This window comes from Parasteatoda tepidariorum, chromosome 5, assembly GCF_982258835.1.
Source record: "Parasteatoda tepidariorum strain Cologne lab strain chromosome 5, Ptep-v5.0, whole genome shotgun sequence".
In the NCBI taxonomy this organism is placed as follows: Eukaryota; Metazoa; Arthropoda; class Arachnida; order Araneae; family Theridiidae; genus Parasteatoda; species Parasteatoda tepidariorum.
Window position 1 is genome coordinate 86,744,920 of NC_141759.1, and position 7,828 is coordinate 86,752,747.

Below are 7,828 nucleotides of genomic sequence, written 5' to 3' on the forward strand. Positions count from 1 at the left end.
AGTGAAAAAATTTATTTAAAATTATTATATATGAAATTCTATCTGAAATGTTATTCGACTTAACGAGTTTAGTAGCGGAAAAAAACATAGGTCACTTATCCTTCCACAAACCTTTAAATAAGTTAGCATTCAGAGTAACAAAAATTAACAGAACTCTCGACAGTGTTTGATTCAAAATATAGATAAAGAAAGAAGGATAGATCATACAGTTACCTCAGTATAGTGAATTCGTGTTCACCTAATGAAAGCATGTTAAAAGTCATCCACGAAGGCAAATTTCTCCCAGTACTCGATCCAGGAGTTCCCTTGTCTTCTGGAATGTGTTCAAAATTACAAGGCTACGGAGTTGAACATTAGTAGGCGTAAACCCATAAAATTGGGTAGGCAGTTCAACGACGGTTGTACATGTACATAATGAAAGCATGCTCCTTCAGAAGATGTTGTGAATAATACGGTGTCTCATTACTTATTAGACTATTCATTTGCTTATAGATTTTAATTGTATTATTCAACCTAATGAGAATTCAACAAAGACTGTGTTTGAAAATAAACACTTCTATTGCCTTAAATTTGACATATTTTGAGCACCAAAAGCATGAAACTTTTCCTTAAGACATATAAGTGAATAATGAAAACTTTAGAGAAATGTTTAAAAAGAAAATACAGGATTAACCCTTTCCTTCTCGCTCCCGTTAAAATGACGGGATGAAGTTTCGCCCTCTATTTCACGCACCCGTGATATTTCCGGGCTGGAGTGTTCAGTAGTAACGTGCCAATAAGAATAATGTTAATTCATTTCTTTTGCCCGGAATTTTTTCTTCTTCTCATTTTAGACACCAGATGGCAGTACCAGGATATTTTTAAGGTAATTGTAGATAGTTTATTTTAAACTACATGTCAGCACTAATAAAATACGTGTATTTGTGATATATGAAAAAAATAGGCACTTTTATGAGCGATTTCTTGAAAATTAACCGATAGTTAAGGGGTAAAAAAGAAAAACAAGGCTAAATGAAAAAACCTAATAAATAAAAAAGATTTTGCAAAGGGACAGTATATTATTGTGCCATTTGATATTGAAATGGCGGGTTACATTTTACATTGTTCTTTTTCTCTATTTGTATTTATTTCAGCTTGCTTGCTTTGGTATATATTTCTTTTTTTCCTCTCCTAATCAGTTTTCGAGCCTCTCTTGTTTAATGTTACGCTATAAAGGTGATTAATCGTGTCATTTTAAGTGATTCAATGGTCAAACAAAAATCTGATTAATAATATCTATGTGAAAGCTTCTTCATTTGTATTTTATTATTTTAGTTACCTTTGCTGAAAAAAATTTCTTAATTTTGAGTAAGCTGCTACCAATGTTCAAATCCTTATCCTTGCATTTTTGAACCCAATACAGAACACAAGAGAACTCTTAGATCAAGTATTGGGAGAATTTTTTCTTCGTTGAAAACTTTTTGATGCAACTAACTCGCATTTGCGTTACATGGGGAGTAAAACCACGAAAACTTCCCACAGTAAGCCATACGACTAGGGGAACTCTAAGTCATGATCCGTTTACCACTGAGGATATTTTACGTTAGTTCTGTGGTCAAGACGAGCCGAATGTGGAATTCATGATAGCTGGTCTATTGACTAGGATTTGAACCCTGGTTGCTCCATTGGGAGACGAGCCCTCTATCCTCTGAGGCAACATGGCTCTCTTTATATGTATTGGTTATAATGTAAAAAAAAACTTAGTATTATTATAATATGTCTTCTTCTCTATGTATGTTCGATGCAGGAAGCAGGAAAATTAGGACAGAATACATTTATTTACGCAAAGCTGGGTTAGGGCAGAACTCATATATTTTTCCACTGATTCATTTCAACTACAATTATCTAGTCTATAGCTAGCTCTTTCAAGAGCCTAAAAAAAGCATTAAAAAATAAAAAGCTTATAAAATATCAAAAATATTAACCTTTGCTATTAATAGATAAATAAAATATAGGAGATATATTTTATAAAAATTCGAATGTTTTTATAAATACGAAAAATGGATAAATTAATGCCTCCTACATTTATTAGTTTTCGACTAATTTTCACGTGTAAAAAAAAGTAAATTTATTTATTAGAGTGATAGAGATATGTATTATCAATAAGTGAAACAGAATTTGTCCTTTCTTCAATAATAATAAAATATTCCAACTCCAATAAAATATTTTTTGCAACAGATTCTATGATTGAAAAACTTTTTTTATATCAATAATAGAATCAAAACTCGAAGAAAAAAAATAAACCCACTTTATGCTTTTTCCTTCTTAAGTTACTTTATTTCCGGAAGTATAAAATAAATAAAAGTCGTTTATCGATTATTTTTTTAAAGAAAATAAAAAGTAACGATATATTTATTCCCGATCAAGAAACTTCAAACTTCATTATGCTCTCAACTTCCTTAAGAAGTTCTCATCAATAAAATGAAGTCAAAAAGAGTAATGAAATATTCGCATAATCGATTTTAGATGGGACTATTCATTATTCATGAAATGGTGATTTAAAAGAATAAAGTCTCGTAAAGTTTTGACCAAACAAAAACATTCAACAAAGTTCTCAAAGCTTTTTGTTAACAAGAAGTAAAATATTAAATAAACCGTTCAATATAAAAAAAATAAACGATAAAGAAAGCGTAAACCTTCGTCGATGCTTTAAAGTGGGCTAAAGTTATTTAAACCTCCGCCTAAAACTGGTTTCGCTTAACGTAGGTTTAAGAAAAATGGACAATTTAGGGAAATATTTTTGGCGAATAAAATTCCATTCATCATATATTTTGAGAACTTAGCAGCGCCATCTATATTCCTGTAAAGAACGGATTTTATGTATCAAGGTTGGTGATTGATGATTTTAAACAAGCTTTTCTGTTTTATAAATAGCTTTCGGCTTAAGCTAAAAACATTTTTTTTTCGAAGAAAAAAATATTTACACGAGCATAATATGGTGTTATTACATTATGTTTCATAATTTTTCTTCCTTTTTCATAAGTTTAGCGAATACCGAAAAGTTGTAAAATAGTAGCATTATTGTGTTTAAAGCTTATAATGAGATTAAAAATTATAAAGAACATACCCGGCTGTTATTTTATTAAGACAGAAAAAAAGAATCTAAAGAAAGGGTGGCGCGTTCTTTAAATTATAACAAAGTGTTTAAATTCAGCGACGATTTTCTGACAAAGTGATTAATTTTCGCATGTAAGTAATGATTGATATTGCTAATCTTGTGGTTGTTATAATTGAAAAGAATAGTTAAGTATGCAAGGAACTTCTTTTAAGGGATAGTATAACTTTATTTTTTCATGTACTGTAATTTCATAGGCTTACTTAAAATGTAAGCATACTAACAAGTAATTGGCTGAAAATTTTGTAAGAAGCTTATAATGTATTATGTTGTGAAAGACTACTTAAATTAGAAAATTTAATTATAAATTATAACACGGCATAAACATAACTTTTTTCAACGGATTCGAATTTCAGACCATATGATCTCAATTGTTTGGTCAGGAAAATGGTCCAAAAGTGTAACCCCTTAATGTTAATTCTTATTTTTTCATGTTTCGCCATATCACCAGAACTTTCTAAGCGAATAGAAAAAACTTTTGCACATAAGTTTAAATTTTGTTTACCCAGAGATAATTTTATACAAAAAATAAATTTTAATAAATATTTATTATTTTATTTATTACTAGTCGTTGCCGAGTGGAAGGATTAAAACAGGTCACAGGCAGGGAAGGGGGGTGCAAAATTTATTTATTAATTATTTGACAGAGAGCAGTCATGAAAAGTGTGTACGAAAAGTTGTGCTTCTCCATTATATGTTAGGGGGAAAATCTTGCAAAGTAAAATCCGTAAAATGTTTCAAATTAGGGAAAGAGGGAAATCTTAGTAAATGCTATTGGTTTATGAAATAGATCGAGCGATTCCCACGAAGATTAAAGGGGAAAATGTCCTGCTTTTAATAATATGCATACTTGAGCCAAAAATAGAATTAAGGACAGGATGCGGCTTTTAAAAGTGTGAGAAAGTATTTCGATTAGAATAATTAATTAGGACAACATAAAAAGATTAATAGAAGCTTTTTATGTTACATATATATATGTCACGGCGAAAAACCGAAATCGGTGGTTGTTGACTTTCACCGGTGAATGTCGACCAACACCATATACGTCGGTGAAAGATCGAATATTTCATTACATTCGGATACTCACCGGTGTATGTCGACAATCACAGATATGCTTTGGTGAATGTCCAAAATTTTTATTACATTCGATTTTATATGAATTTATTCATGGATATAATTACATTTATTCGATATTTTAACCCTACACTGATGTTTGTTTAAGGTTAAGTGCCACTGCCCGGTATACATTTGCCCGGTATGCCCTACACTGATGTTTTTTTAAGGTTAAGTGCCACTGCCCGGTATACCCTACACTGATGTTTTTATGGTTATGTGCCACTGTCGGATATATATTTGCCCGGTATACCCTACACTGATGTTTTTTTAAAGTTAAGTGCCACTGCCCGGTATACATTTGCCCTGTATACCCTACACTGATGTTTTTTTTTAGGGTTAAATACCACTGCCCGGTATATATTTGCCCGGTATACCCAACACTGAAGTTTTTTTAAGATTAAGTGCCACTGCCCGGTATATCCTACACAGATGTTTTTTTAATGTCAAGTGCCATTGCCCGGTATATATTTGCCCGATACTCCAAACACTGATGTTTCGTCTAATCTATCGTCAGTAAGCATTAAAATATAGAATAAATTTAAATACATCAAATAAATATAATAATATTAACGAATAAACTAATATTCGAAAGTTTTACAGCGGCCTACGCCAATAGGCCCATACGCCAAATACAATGAAATACATTAAAAAAGGTCAACATACCCTTATATATAAAATACAAAAAATGTACCTAGAAGAATCGGGATGGCAACAGGCCATTTACATAAATTAACATAGTAATAAAATGTTTAAAAATATCAGTTCAACAGACCCTTATATGGCAGGTCAACAGACCCTTATAGCCTTAAAAAATTGTCCTATTTTACATAGCATTTTGCCTTTGGCAAAGATAGCGACAGTTAGAGGAAGGTATAAAATAATACACACCCTGACCACCAGTATAATTGCGGTAAAAGTAACAAAGAGACATTGCTCGACAGGGTTCTACAAATGCGACAACTATCAAGCAAAGGTGACACCAGAGTGATTAAACATTGAAAAAGTTGACGAGCTGGAGACAAAAGTACAACAAAAAAACTTACGGTAGTACAATGTAAAAAAAACACAACCACCAATGTTTAAAATGTGGAATTAAAATCATTCACTAATCATTAGCCAAAAGGGCAAGGGTAAAACCATTAGTCAGACCAGCTGACATAATATGTAAAACCAATTTTTAAAAAAATGGTAAAGTATTTAAAATCTGCAACAGGATAAAAGTAAACACGCCCCGAAGGCAAAAACGCCCAGGGGTGCCGAAGAACAGTATAAAATCTGAGGTACATGACTAAAAAGACATTACAAAAAACAGGAGTAAAAAAAGCAAAAAGACAGTTTAAAACAAACAAAACCTGTAAACATGACAAAGCAGACTAAAAACAAGACAGTAATAATAAGATGGTAAAGTAGTAAAATGGAAAAAGGGTAAAAGGGTAAAGTTGGTAAAAATGGGCAAGTGGTCCAGATAAAAGTGAGTCTGGTAAGGCGACAATCAATAAGAAGATTAAAAGACATTAAAAGTTGTTTTTATTATTTTGGACCAACACATCCACGAGCGTAGTCATAATAATTTGTTTAATGATATTACGGCAAATGATATTGGCAAAAATTTGATGCTCGTTCTTCTCGAGAAAGTGTTGTTGTCGGAGCGTTCGGAACCGAGAACAATGATATAGAAGATGTTCCACTGTTTGGGGTTGATCGCAATTGTTACATTTATCATCCTTATTAAAAAACTTCCTTTGGTAGGTCCCGAACACTCCGTGTCCCGTCAGGTATTGATTTAAGTAGAAAATTGATTGAATTCTTGCAGTTGACGGGGTCTTAATAAACTTAAAAGTCTGCCGGCCCTTATCAGTATTGTACCAATTATACTGCCACCTTGCCATTTAAATCCGCTTTGATTTCGGTCTTGGCTTGCCTAGGGGTCCTCAGAACTTGGAGATCTATAATCTCGGAGCCAATGGCCTCCTTAGCTGCTTCGTCGGCCTCCTCATTGCCCTGGATCCCCACGTGGGGTTTAACCCAATTTATTGTAATACCTCTGTGCCAATATGTTTTATTGTTTTCAATCAGTTTTGAACTTGGTTCTGGGTCAGTCTGGGCCTGGAGGGAGGACAACGAGTCTGAAAAAATAGTAGCGTTATTGATATTATTATTATTGATCCAGATAAAGGCGGATCTGATTGCCATTAGCTCTGCGATAAAGATATTAGTATTGTCTGTGACTCTGGTGGAGGATTTAAAAATAGTAATACCATCCTGCTTAATAATCATTACATGTGACGCATGAAAAATTCCAGGTGTGCCTATCTCCATCCCAGAGCCATCAGTATAGATCTCCACCACCTGGTTACTAGGGGCACAATGAATAAATTAATATAAAATTGGTTCTAACAAATATTTCGGACATTCACCAAAGCGACTATGTGATTTGTGATGCCACAATTGGCATAACATAATATGTGATGCCACAATTGGCATTACATATTTATTTGCAATCCTTTTAAAAATCTCTTATTACTTAAGCTGATTTTTATTATTAGAATTACTTTTAAAATAAGTCAAAGACTTAATCTTTTGAAACGAATATAAAATATTTATTCTTCTCTTATAGATCAATGTAACGGATACTTTTTATTTCATTAATAATGCAGACTTATTAATTCACTGTCGCATCTAATCAAAAACAAAAATCTATTATTAACTTTTTAATTCTAAATTTTCTAACCGAAAATATGTTTCAGTTGCATGGTTGTAATAATTCTCATAAATTTGTTGGCGACTCGTGATCGCCAAGGTATTATTTCTAACCCAATATTGATATGCTGGTTGGCTTTGTTTTGGCTTTGTTATATTTTGATAATTCTCCAATTTTGGATCTCCTACCCATGCTTCTGTATCTGTTGGGAACAAATTACATGTACTTTTTAATTTGGCTTTTGATTAGGCAGGTCATGGGGGATTTGTCTCCCATGGCCTGTCCTTATTAATATAATTATGCAAAATTGATTCAACTGTAATTCGTATGGATAATATGTATATTTTGTATCTCGAGCTCCGCAAATATATGAAATAAAGGCTTTTTATTAATTCTGATCCGGTTCAAGTATTATTTTCATCTTCTTCTGTCTTCATCACAATGTTCAACTTGTCCACTATACCAATACAAACTCCACCCACACCTTAATATTCCACCATCTCAACATTATTGGCACCCTGATAATTCCTTCTTCATATGATTGGTGACATTCACCGGTGAAAGTCAGAAATAAGGGTATTTAGCAAATATTTCGGACATACACCAAGCAACTGCGTGAATGTTGACATTCACCGGATTTCGGTGTTTCACCGTAACACACACACACGTATATATATATATATATGTGTGTGTGTGTGTGTGTGTGTGTGTGTGTGTGTGTGTGTGTGTGTGCGTCCTTAGAACCTTAGAACCTTTTTATCCTTAGAACCTTTTATCCTTAGAACCTTTATCCTTAGAACCTTTATCCTTAGAACCTTTTTAAGCGAATTGAAAAAACTTCTGCACATAAATATAAA